We start from the raw sequence: 12,765 nt of genomic DNA on the forward strand, positions 1-12,765 counted from the left end.
TAAGCACATGCTGCAACTACACCATCCTGTCAGTGGAGGTTGTGCAAGTGGGTGTAATTACAATGACATTTAAATGAGCATTCCAGCATTTACTGTTTATTTCAGATTTCCAGCATCCATAGTATTTTGCCTTTTATAAATGTGGACGTTAAAATTTTTAATGGAAGTAGAAAAGTAAGGACAGAATGAATGAATGATTTTAATGTGTGAACTAATTTATCTCTGCATGCCTGTCCCAATTATCCTGCTCCCTCTAACCTCATTTCGTCTGCAGACTACATTTGCTGTGGACACTCTGCAACATCACAGGAGATTGACTAATATTACTACTTCAATTTTTTTTTGACGTTTTTGTGACAATTTTGTGACGTTCAGGCAGCTGCCAGGATTAAAGATGGCACTGCTCAATTTATCACAGGAACTGTTCATGCCTAGATCATTCTCGCAAACTAACCTTACATTAAGTTGCATGGAAGCCCAGCAAAATGCTACTATGTAGTTATAGTTGACGAACTGTAATCCTCAGATCCATTTAATATTCCAGTAATCCTATTAATTACAAAAGGAATTTTATGATGGGATCTCCATTGGAAGATAGTGAATTGGCACCCCGATCAATGGAAAAGAAAATCGGGCAGAGCATAAAATGTGCTATCAATTAGTTATTGTGATTCGTTTATATGACTGACCAGGACTGATTTCACCCGAATGCAGCTACTAACTCCCACCCCACTGGCTGCTCTGCCCCCTCCCCCCTCGGCAACTGGCTTTCTCCTCCTCCCCACCGGCTGCTTTCTTACCCCACCAACACCCCCCCCGCCCCACTTAGTTGCTCGCTCCAGACCTCACTGCTCCCCCGTTTCTCCCCCCCTCCCCCCATGTCCCTGGCTGATTGTTCCCCGCTCTCCAGCTGCTTGCTCACCCACCCCCCCAGCCGTGAGCTCTGGGCCGCACTGCTTCCCTCCTCTCGCCACTCGCTCCCATGCTTCATCTGTCTACACGCGCTGCCTGATGAAGCAAGTGGTGACTGGTCGACGTAGGAGCGAGTGGCTGAGAAGAGGGAAGTGGCACGGCCTAGAGCTAGCAGCAGGAGGGCATGGGGGCAGGAGGGAGCAGCTGGAGAGTGGGGTGAGTAATTGGCCAGGGGAATGGAGGGGAGCAGCGAGGTCTGCAGCGAGCGGCTGAGGGCAGGAAGCGTCGAGGCCTGGAATGAGGGGGGAGAGCTGCACCCTTAAAGTCTCCCATTCAGCTGCTTCTTCCAACCGTTGGATACAAAATGATGCTTTATTGCGCATGGTGCGGATAAGCGATGACGTTAGTGCTTTGTGTTGACGTCATCTTGCACATGCGCCACTGTCCAACAGGATGTAGCTGCGCATGTGCGCAGCTTGGCGCACTCTGCTGACATCAGTGGGCCGGTGCATTGTCAAGAATCACTTTGTATGAACATTGCACATTTCTAGTTGAGCAAATACATTAGTCACCCTTTTTCATCCAAACTGATTATCGACAACGCAGCCGGCAGCTGACGTCATCAGATTGCGCCAATCTGTGCACATGCACAGATCGGCTCATGCTCTCTGCGCATGCGCTGTGTTCCACATTGCCAGGACTGGTTGGCGCATGCGCAGATTACGTCATCGAGTAACGCATGCAGAGAGCGGGGGTGGGCGAAGCGGTGTGAGAGCGGGGGTGGGGGAAGTGGGGTAGGGATGGGGGTGGGTGTGCTCTCCTCCTCCCCCCCCCCCCCCCCCCACCCCCGGCCTGCCCGCTTGCTCTGAACCGCCCACCCCCAGCCCGACCACCTGCTTGGTCGCCCCTGGCCCGCCCTCTCGCTCTCTTCCTCCTCCCCCCACCCCCGGCCCGCCCGCTCACTTCCTTTGCCCCTCCCGGCCCGCCATCTCGCTCACTCACTTGCTCTCTCCCTCCTGCCATTGTGTGCTGCTATGTGTTTAGGTTGCTTTTGTGTGATTATTTGAGCAGCGCTATCTTTAGTTAGTCCTGGCAGCTGCTGATGTCGCAGACTTTGATGTTTAAGTGGCACAGGCTGCATTTGTGCACGTGCCACTGCAGCGCCACCTAGTGGTAGTGTCAGCAAACGCAGCCTTTTTCATCTGATAGCGAAAGTGACGAGTTCAAATCTCCTGAGGTAAGGAAAAGAAATCAGGCTCTTGCATTTGAGTAATATTACAGCTCTTTGAGTCCTCAGAGAATGCATTTGCCTTTCACACCCTTAAACAAGTGAGTACCTATTGTTCTAAAATGAAACAAAGAAATACAGCTATAATTAGAGTCTGATTTTGTTAATGCCTAGGGCTCTGAATATGTCCACTTCACTCATAGCATATTGGTGCACCAATCTAGATGAAGACAGCACAAGTAATTTTTCGCAGGTTTTTTATTCTATCAAAGTACTATTCTGCATTGCACCTAATATAAAACGATCAGAGCCATTTGTTTTTCTTCAAACAAAAGCACATTTTTCTGCTTAATGGTGTGAATAGGTGAAGATTAACACTAATTTTGGTGTCCTTTGCTGTGCACTAAAGTCAAAGATACTGCATTTCATGTGTGTAAAGTTTGACTCAATGAGTTGGGATTACAATTCTAAATATCGACTGTTTAATTCATGTCATCCTCAAAGCATCACTGTAATCACACTGATTTTAGACAATCTGTTTCTTTCAATAAAGCAAAAACAGGTGTGGGTATAGACTGAGTTTCGCAGTAATAAACCTTCACCCGATCTTCACAAAATTTGGATGATATTTTTGTCTATGATATCAGCCAGCAGTAGTCTTTTTAGTCATTGAATGATAGTTTGGAGTCTATTTCTGTGTTGGTGGGAGTGAAATTCTAAAATGTCGACAAATTCAACAGCTTAGATTGCAAACTAGTCCCCGTACTTGACCCACATAAAAATTCCATTCCATCATGATTTTGAAACACTGACCCTGTACGCCCCGTTTTATAATCTTTTCCTTATGCCATGCTATTTTGGAAAAGTGCTGATGGAGACTAGTGCTTTCTTCCATGGAGGAGAAGGAATGCTGTTTAGCAATTTCAGGGAATCAGTACACAGAAACCAGCAGCAGGTTACTTGCGCTGCATCATGGGGAATTGAGGGAAATGATAGACTGGTCCGAATTTTGTGCAGGTCGTCTCAGAATATTTCCATAAATTAGTGCTGTAGAAGGTCTGAGAACTAGGCGCAATTTTTAAGTTTTTGGAGGGAGCCTGTTTGTTCAAGTGGATGAAGGTTCCATTCCATTGTCTCCTATGTCAGGGTTGGGGTGTGACCAGGGAAGAGAACTCGCAGACTTGGTACTCTATAGTCCTAGCTTGGATTCTGCTGGGTGGCTGATATGCTGATAGAAAGCTTTCAGTATGCCACACAAGTGCCAGGCAATGACCATCTCCAAAAAGAGAGAATCTAACCATCACCCCTTGACATTCAATGACATTACGATCGCTGAATCCCCCACTATCAACATCCTGGGGGTGGGGTTATCATTGACCAGAAACTGAACTGGAGTAGCCACATAAATACGGTGGCTGCAAGAGCAGGTCAGAGGTTAGGAATCCTGCGGCGAGTAACTCCCCTCCTGTCTCCCCAAAGCCTGTCCACAAGGCACAAGTGAGGAGTGTGATGGAATAGTCTCCACTTGCCTGGATTGGTGCAGCTCCAACAACACTCAAGAAACTCGACACCATCCAGGACAAAGCAGCCCGCTTGATTGGCACCCCATCCACAAACATTCACTCCCTCCACCACTGACGCACAGTGGCAGCAGTGTGTACCATCTACAAGATGCACTACAGCAAAGCACCAAGGCTCCTTAGACAGCACCTTCCAAACCTGTGACCTCTTCCACTTAGAAGGATAAGGGCAGCAAATACCTGGGAACGCCACCACCTGCAAGTTCCCCTCCAAGCAACACACCATCCTGACATGGAACTAGATTGCTGTTCCTTCACTGTCGCTGGGTCAAAATTCTGGAACTCCCTTTCTAACAACATTGGGTGTACCTACCCCACATGGACTGCAGCGGTTCAAGAAGGCAGCTCAGCACCATCTTCTCAAGGGCAATTAGGGATGGGCAATAAATGTTGACATAGCCAGTGACGCCCACATCCCATGAACGAATAAAAAAAATGTAAAGTCCTCTTGGCTTGGACCCCTGAAAAACTCTGGCAGCTTTTGAGCGACTTTACATTGCCTGGGGTTGCTGTGGTCAGTATGAGAGGTTACCTAATACCACATTTTCCCACTCACCCTTCCAGGATAGGTGCCCATAATGCACCGATCATGGTGTGAGTTCCCACCACTAATTTTAAAATTGGGGAGCTTCCTTCTCAGCCCAGATACACGGACGTTAGGTCAGTAAGGTCAGCAGCAGAGATTCCAGACAAGCATGTCCCAGGATTGAGATCCATGGCCTATGGATTTACAGGGCCACTGTCATTAAAAAAAAAACCCTCCCTTTTTCAGAGGAATAATCTTGAAAAAATGGATCCTTCCATAAAGTATGATGATCTTTTCACTGGATAAAACCATTGCAGTGTAATTTCAAGTTAGATAATCTATTGGGATGAATTTAAATGCTGTATAACTTTTTTCCCAAATGATCTGATGCGCAATTAGCATGAACAGATTCCAATGGATATTTTAACAGACTTGTAGGTAGTACACGAGGACAAGTTTTGTAAGTTACTCTAATTGGAGCAAGGTAACCTTTCAGTTTTAGTGCTAATGTCGGATAACAATTGGGAGGCTTCCTCTGAATGTAGGAGCTTCTTTTAAAAGGGGAGGGTTTCTACTGTTAGAACTGAGCAGAAAGGATGAAAGTGACTGTTTTAAAAAAAAAACATCGCTATCAAACCTAAATGACTGAAGACTTCTCACTCCCTTGCTGTTAGTCTGACAACAGTTTTATTTGCATTTGATGGCAAAAGAACTTCCCTAGTTTAGGGAGACTTTGGGAGAATATAAGCTGCGCATAATTGCAAGTAGCACTGGGAATACTCCACCCACTCAGACTGGAAATTGGCTGCTGCTTTCATTTTCAGTTCCACCAGTGTTTACAGTGGCGGAAAAGCAAAGGCAAGAGTCACATTAAGCTGCAATTTATATTGACAATCCAAAGGACTTGACTGATATGGCTACTGTAAAGAAGGCTTTGCCGTGGCGGTGGTCTGCCCAAGGGCGGGTCCTCTGCTCTTTTTTTTTCTCCACCCAGGAGAGATGGGCATGACTCGGGAAGAGGGTATATGAGATGTTTTCCCTTTGCCTTCCTCAGACTGGAACGGGAATTGAACCCGTAAAAAGGATGTACAGCTGCTAAATTAAACTAAAATTACACACATCACCAAAATTAATAATTGCAGTTTATTTCACTGCAGGTTTTGTATTTTAAAATTACCTCTACATCAATGTGTAGTGTAAAGGCATGTAGGTTTCTGCTTCCAGGCCTTGACGTTTCCATCTATGTGACCAAATGCAAGTATTGCTTGTATTCAGAATCATTAATTTTTAAAAAATACTTTTAAAGCATCAGGACATAGATTTTGAACTTACTACAGATAAGGTAATATTCAATCTGCAAAAGAAACCCTGTGATCGAGTTAAATTGATCTTTCAATTTTTTTAATGGAGGAAAAAAAATAAAGAACAAGCAAAGAATATCTGGATAATGACAATCTTGGCCCTCAGTGTCTCTCAGATACTAGATTTTATTGCTTTAAATACACAGTAATACAATTCCAGTAGCTTAAATAGATTAGAGTGAAATGCAATGTTATTAAATGACTACTTTTCAAATATTTCTGGAATTTATAAAAAAGTTTGTTTGTACAGCAGATTTCTCCAGGTAAAATGTAGAACTAAATCTAGTCCCATCCATTTGTAGAGCAAAAATACAAATTCCTGGGAATGCTTAAAATAGTGTCTCTCAGCATGTGGGGAAAAGTAAAAGGTAGATGAACAGTTGGATAAACATGCTTTTTGAGATGCTGACAGACCTGTGTGTGCTTCCAGTATTACATGTTACAGCAGTATTTAAGTATTCAGTTTTCTTTGTCCATTTATGTGACAATTTGGTCTAAGAACCTCTTTGTTCTACTTTTTCTCTATAGATTATTACACATTTCTGAAAGATTCTAAAACTGTAACTTAAAATTTAACTCAGACATTTGAGCATTTATTGTTTTCAATCTAATAAAAAACATTTTTAGTGGGGGGGGGGTTAAGCTGTCGATGGAAAGTCATCTGGACCATACCAAGTAGTTGAAAGCAACCTTTAGTCTAAAGCTGTGATTACTTTTTTGTTCATACTACTTTTGGGGTGTTGTAGGGTGTCTGGCATGTGTGGAATCCACCACCACATTTCACGTTTAAGAGCCTCCAAACCAAGCTACTGAGAAATCCACACACAGTTTCTGTTTGCCAAACATGGGAGTTCGCACATACTCTGAGGATCCTCCCTCCAAAGGGCTTAGGCATAGGTGTCAGCAGCTAAGACTTAATGACGGCAAAATTTGGTTCCTTAGCGTCTAGCTTTGCGGCACTGAGTGCCATTTTTCTGATGTGAGCTGTGCTGGATGCCATTTTGGTAAGGGCATTGGGCCGTGTGCAGAGTGTCCACTAGAAGTATGTAGAGTAGGCAGATTGTGACATCAATCAGCATGTAACACTGATTTGATGCAGCGCTGGCATTTTGGAGATCAACACTCCCGCCTACGCTGTCTCTTTAAATATGCACAGCTGAATGCAATGTCAGCAGCAGGAAGGGTGCCCCACCAGTGTCAATTAAAAGGATCATCAGCTACTTTACAGGTAGGCTGCCACTGACTGCACGCAGATCACCTTGCGGATGCTGCGTGTCAAACTCTCAGATATGCTTTGACCAAGAGGGATTCCACTCCCTCATTGTGCAACCATTTGCAATGCATCATACAGGTCGTGCTTGTTATCCTGGCAGCAGTTATGATGCCTTCATTTGCAACGGGCTACTGTGCCTCTGTATTTGAGTCACCATGACAAATTAGAAGGTGGCTACTGGGTGATGAGGGTTATTTGCTGATGACTTGGCTTAACTCTGGTGCGCTACTCCTGCAAACGTGGGCCGCATGCACACTACAAAAGCTGTGCCATGCTGTTACAAGAAATGTGGTTGTTTCAACATGCCAATGGTCTGCTCAATGTTAACTGCTGCCTGGACTGCTCTAGAGGAATCCTGCAGTACTTGGCAGAGCGTGTGTCAAGATTTATGGTTGTGCTGCATGCAGCAGATCATCTTGCTATGAGTGAGCAGCTGGGAAGCAGGAGGAGGAAGGGAGAAGGCAAAGAACACAGCTCCTTTCTGACAGGGCTGGCTGTGAACAGATCAACCGACTGCAGTACCAGTGAATGCAACCCCAACTCCCTGTTCCACCACAGACCCACACTTTACCTTCCCTCTGTTACAGACCATCACAGCAGCTGTTTGGCCATATGTAAAAATAAAAGCCCACACAAAATAAACATCCCAAACCAAATTTAGAAATCAAACCATGTTATATTGGATACAAACATCAACTAACGACCCTTGTGCATTCCTTAGTGCCTGTCTTCCATGTGCCTTTGCCTATCTTAGTGCTCCTGTGCGGTGATACTTCAGTTGCTGCAGCATGACTGGTGGAAGGCTACTGACTTTGTGGAGAAGTCTGCAGATGGCCTTGGAGGATGACCCTTGAGCAGCTCTGGTCCCAGAAGGCCCAGCTTGGTCTGCACCATCTTGGTGGGCATCATGGGTGGCAGCAGTCTGGGCTGGCTGGCTGACGGGCAACAGCAAGGGCACTGGCAGAGTGGCAGTGTTGGGAGGACGAATGGTGTCATCCTGAGAGAAGATAGTGCTGCACGGTGCACTCCCCTGGGGTGGTGCCTCTATTGAAGGACAGATTTATTTATCTTGGGTATCTGAAGGAGAAAGGCACAAGGGTAGGGTGATGGTGACTGGAGGAAGGGAAAGCAAGAGGTGCATGCTTACACCATCTGCAACTTGTAAATCAGAATGCATTGTGCGATGAGGAGGAAGTGTAATAGGGTCATAGAGAGATACAGCACTGAAACGGGCCCTTCGGCCCACCGAGTCTGTGCCAACCAACAACCACCCATTTATACTAATGCTACATTAATCCCATATTCCCTACCACATCCCCACCATTCTCTTACCACCTACCTACACTAGGGGAAATTTACAATGGCCAATTTACCTATCGACCTGCAAGTCTTTGGCTGTGGGAGGAAACCGGAGCACCCGGCGGAAACCCACGCGGTCACAGAGAGAACTTGCAAACTCCGCACAGGCAGTACCCAGAACCGAACCCGGGTTGCTGGAGCTGTGAGGCTGCGGTGCTAACCACTGCGCCACCCTTTTTTTCTAAAGCAGGCCCTTCAGCCCACCGAGTCCATGCCGACCATCAACCACCCATTTATACTAATCCTACATTAATCCCATTTTCCCTCTCACATCCCCACTTTTCCCTCAATTCTCCTACCACTTACCTACACTAGGCGCAATTTTTTTTATTTTTACAATGGCCAATTTACCTATCAACCCGCAAGTCTTTGGCACGTGGGAGGAAACCGGAGCACCCGGAGGAAACCCACGCGGTCACAGGGAGAACTTGCAAACTCCCCACAGGCAGTACCCAGAATTGAACCGGGTCGCTGGAGCTGTGAGGCTGCGGTGCTAACCACTGCGCCACTGAGATGTAAGGTGAATTAAATATGAGGATACCATCCTCCTCAATGGTTTCAACTACCCCCCTCCCCCCTGCTTGCCTCTGCAATGGCATCTCTAATGATGGCGACCGCTCTATCCTCCATTGGAGTAAGCACATGTAGTTAACCCCGCCACTTAATTCCTGCTGCCTTACGTTGCGTGCCACATTATCCTGCGAGAGAGAGAGAAGTGTGTCAGTGAGGTGGTCCAATTTTTTAGGTGATGTGCCTACTGTGGTTGAATAGCTGGCAGTGTGTACAAGTTGAGATGTGGGTGTGAGGCTTACAGCAGTGCTTAGTTTGAGGGTGAAGTGAAGTACGAGTCGTGATTGGTAGAAATTACTGGCAGATGAGTGAAAGGGATGGTGCATTGAGCATTTTGTGAGGCTAGTGGTGCAATTGATGGACAATGGCATTTGAAGATTATTTCACTGACCTTGTCCAATTGTGTGCAGTCATTGAACTTCTTCGGCACTGCATCCTGGTCCTCCGGTCTTGACTGCTGGCATTGACCACCTTGGCTGTCTGCTCCCACTGCCTTTGCACAAAGTTTTTCTGTGGGGGCCTTCTTTTCCCCAGCAGCGCTCTCCTTCTCCTTTCCACCACCTCCGCCAAGGTGTCCAGTACAGCATCAGAGAACCTTGGGATTATGCTCACTCCCCTGTTGTGCCATAATTCACACTTTATTTTACTGTTCAATGTCTCTTGCACAATGTTCCAGCACCTGCTTCAGCCAGACTGTAACCCACCCCCCCCCCCCCCCTCCACCACCGACTCCCTATTTAGCACTGGTTGCTCTTTGTGCTCCTGCAGATAAGCAGGCAGCAAGAAGTTGGCACGCCGCCTGCATTGGAAGCAGTGGGCACGGGTTCATACCACATTGTGATCCCCATGTCTGTTTTTGGAAACTATTGAATTTAGCCCCCAAAGATTCTAAAGTATGCATTGGAGCTTGTGTTTTATTCAGGTAAAACAGTACAGCTTACCATCACAACATTAATAAACTTCCAGCTAGAGCTACCCTATACATTAGAAATTATCTAGAGCCAAGTGATAAAATTCCCAAAGCCTGCAATAGATCTACCTCTCCTGAATATTAATAGCCTGGTATTCTGATTTAATCATTTCTGTGGACCTTCCTGGTTCAGTTATCCAGACTACTAAGTCTGCCATATTGTACAGTCCCTCACAATCTTCCATTGTTGGGTATGACACTTTACATAGAATTGATTTGAAGATGCTTCAACAGCACTGCTTATTTTTACAATCCAAACATGATGGGCCCTCAACCCTGGGTATATATTTTATGTAGTGTTATACTCAGCTTCCAGGTGACTCCTTTCAGCAGCAGTAATATCAACCTTGAAGAGTTTCCTCATCAGCTGTTAGTATGTTCTGATGTGTGAACAGTGAACAACCTTTTTTCATGTTTCTTAAATGTCATTCAGTCATTCATAACCCAGCACTTTAGAGATGATGAAAATATATTCGGAAAAGCTTCACTTTGATTTTCTCAATAGTTTTGTTCCAATTTGAAGTCTTTAAATCAGTGGTATCTGAAATAGACGGATTTATTTTTGAGTCACCGATTATAGAACAGATCAAGTTGTGCTTGGTCAATATCTGGTGAGATTGATGCATTCCAGAGGAAAAGCAATGACCGTGAGACTTTTTTTTCCAATTGTCTTGTTTAGGTCAACATAAGCAGGGCTATTCATTTTCTTCTGTTAATGTTTCCAGTCTTCCCCAAAGCATTTGTATTATTCCACTGTTACAGCAACAACTTAAATTTTTATAGTGTCTTTAATGTAATAAAATGTCCCAAGGCACTTCATAGGAGCATTATAAAACAAAATATGACACCGAGGCACATGAGATACTAGGTTAGATGACCAAAAGCTTGGTCAAAGTGGTAGGTTTTAAGGAGTGTCTTAAAGGAAAAGGCAAGATAGAAAGGTATAGGGAGGGTTTTTCAGAGATTCGGGCCATGGCAACTGAAGGGGCCGCCAACAAAGGTGGAGCGATTTAAAATTGGGTGCTCAAGAGGCCAGAGTTAGAGGAGCGCAGATATCTCGGAGCTTTGTGGGGCTGGAGGAGATTACAGAGATAGGGAGGGGTGAGGCTGTGTACGATCTGAAAACAGGGATGAGAATTTTAAATCAAGACGTTGCTGGACCTGGAGCCAGTGTAGTTCAGCGAGCACAGGGCTGATAGGTCAACAGGGCTTGGTACGAGTTAAGACATGGGTTTTTGTTGACCTAAAGTTTACAGAGGGTAGAATGTGGGAGACCAGCCAGGAGTGCGTTGTAATAGTCAAGTCTAGAGAAAAGCATAAATGAAGAATTCAGCAGCAGATGAGTTGAGATGGGTGAAGTCGGGCTATGTTATGGAGGTGGAAAACGGCAGTCTTGGTGTGAATATGAAGTCGAAAGCTTATCTCGGGGTCAAATGTAACATCCAGGTTGCGAATAGAATAGTTTAATCTCAGACTGTTTCCAGAGAGCGGGATGGAGTTGGTAGCTAGGGAATGGAGTTTGGAGCGGGATCCAAAAAGGATAGCTTTAGTCCAGTATTTAATTGGAGGAAATTTCTCTTCATGCACTGTTGGATGTCAGATAAGCAGTCTGATAGTTTAGCAACAGTAGAGGTGTCGAGAAAGATGGTGGTGAGATGGAGCTGGGTGTTCTCAGCATTCATGTGGAAACTAATACTGTGCTTTCGGATGATGTCACTCAAGGGCAGCATGCAGGTGAAAAATAGGGGGCCAAGGATAGATCCTAGGGGGACACCAGAGATAAAGGTGCAGGAGCAGGAAGAGACGTCATTGCAAGTGATTCTCTGGTTCCGATTAGATAGATAAGAATGGAACCAGGTGAGAGCAGGCCCACCCAGCTCGACAACAGTGGAGAGGCATTGGAGGAGGATGGTGTGGTCAACTGTGTCAAGGCTGTGGACAGGTCAAAAAGGATAAGGAGGGATGGTTTACCTTTGTTGCAGTCTCATAGGCTGTCATATGTCACTTTGATAAGAGCTGTTTCGGTACTGTGGCAAGGACGGAAACATTATTGTAGGGATTCAAGCATGGAGTTCTGGGAAAGAGGGGAACATATTTGGGAGGTGACAGCAAGGGGTGGCGCAGTGGTTAGCACTGCAGCCTCACCGCTCCAGCGACCCGGGTTCAATTCTGGGTACTGCCTGTGTGGAGTTTGCAAGTTCTCCCTGTGTCTGCGTGGGTTTCCTCCGGGTGCTCCGGTTTCCTCCCACAGCCAAAAGACTTGCGGGTTGATAGGTAAATTGGCCATTATAAATTGCCCCTAGTATAGGTAGGTGGTAGGGGAATATAGGGACAGGTGAGGATGTGGTAGGAATATGGGATTAGTGTAGGATTAGTATAAATGGGTGGTTAATGGTTGGCACAGACTCGATGGGCCTGTTTCAGTGCTGTATCTCTAAAGCTAAAAATCTAAAAATGTTAAAGGGCTTTGGAGAGGAAAGGGAGGTTGGAGATGGGACGATAGTCTGCAGGGGCGGTGGGCGTCAAGAGTTTTTTTTGAGGAAAGGGTTGATGATGGCAGATTTAAAGGAGAGAGAACTATTAATAGTACCAGCTAACATGGGGACCATGATTGATAGTTGGGTGATTAGCAGTTTAGTGCGAATACAATGTAGGGAGCAGGGGGTGGGTCTCGTGGATAAAATGAGCTCAGAGGGCATGAAGGGAGATGGACGAACTAGAGAAAGATGCGAGTTCAGGGGGCAAGGGAGAGCATTAAAGGAAGTTTGGCTAAGTGGGTGAGTGAAGGGGAGGGATAAGGTAGAGGTCGCTGATAGGATGGTCTTGATCTTCGTGACTAAGGAGTCCATGAGCTCCTCTCACTTATTGTTGGAGGTGAGGGGGGAAGGGTTTAAGAAGACAGTTTGAAATAGAGAAAAGCTGGGGTTACCTTTGTATTCCAGGATGATGCTGAAATAGTGAGTCGTTTTAGTAGATGAGAGCACAA

At 45.6% G+C, this 12,765-nt stretch overlaps 1 protein-coding gene across 5 annotated transcripts in view; it reads left to right on the forward strand.

Annotated features, from left to right (window-relative positions):
• gpsm2 (G protein signaling modulator 2) overlaps positions 1–12,765 on the forward strand; it is a 96,692-nt gene that overhangs the window by 15,805 nt on the left and 68,122 nt on the right. The window lies entirely within an intron of this gene.

Source organism: Heterodontus francisci, chromosome 8 (genome assembly GCF_036365525.1).
Source record: "Heterodontus francisci isolate sHetFra1 chromosome 8, sHetFra1.hap1, whole genome shotgun sequence".
Lineage (NCBI taxonomy): Eukaryota > Metazoa > Chordata > Chondrichthyes > Heterodontiformes > Heterodontidae > Heterodontus > Heterodontus francisci.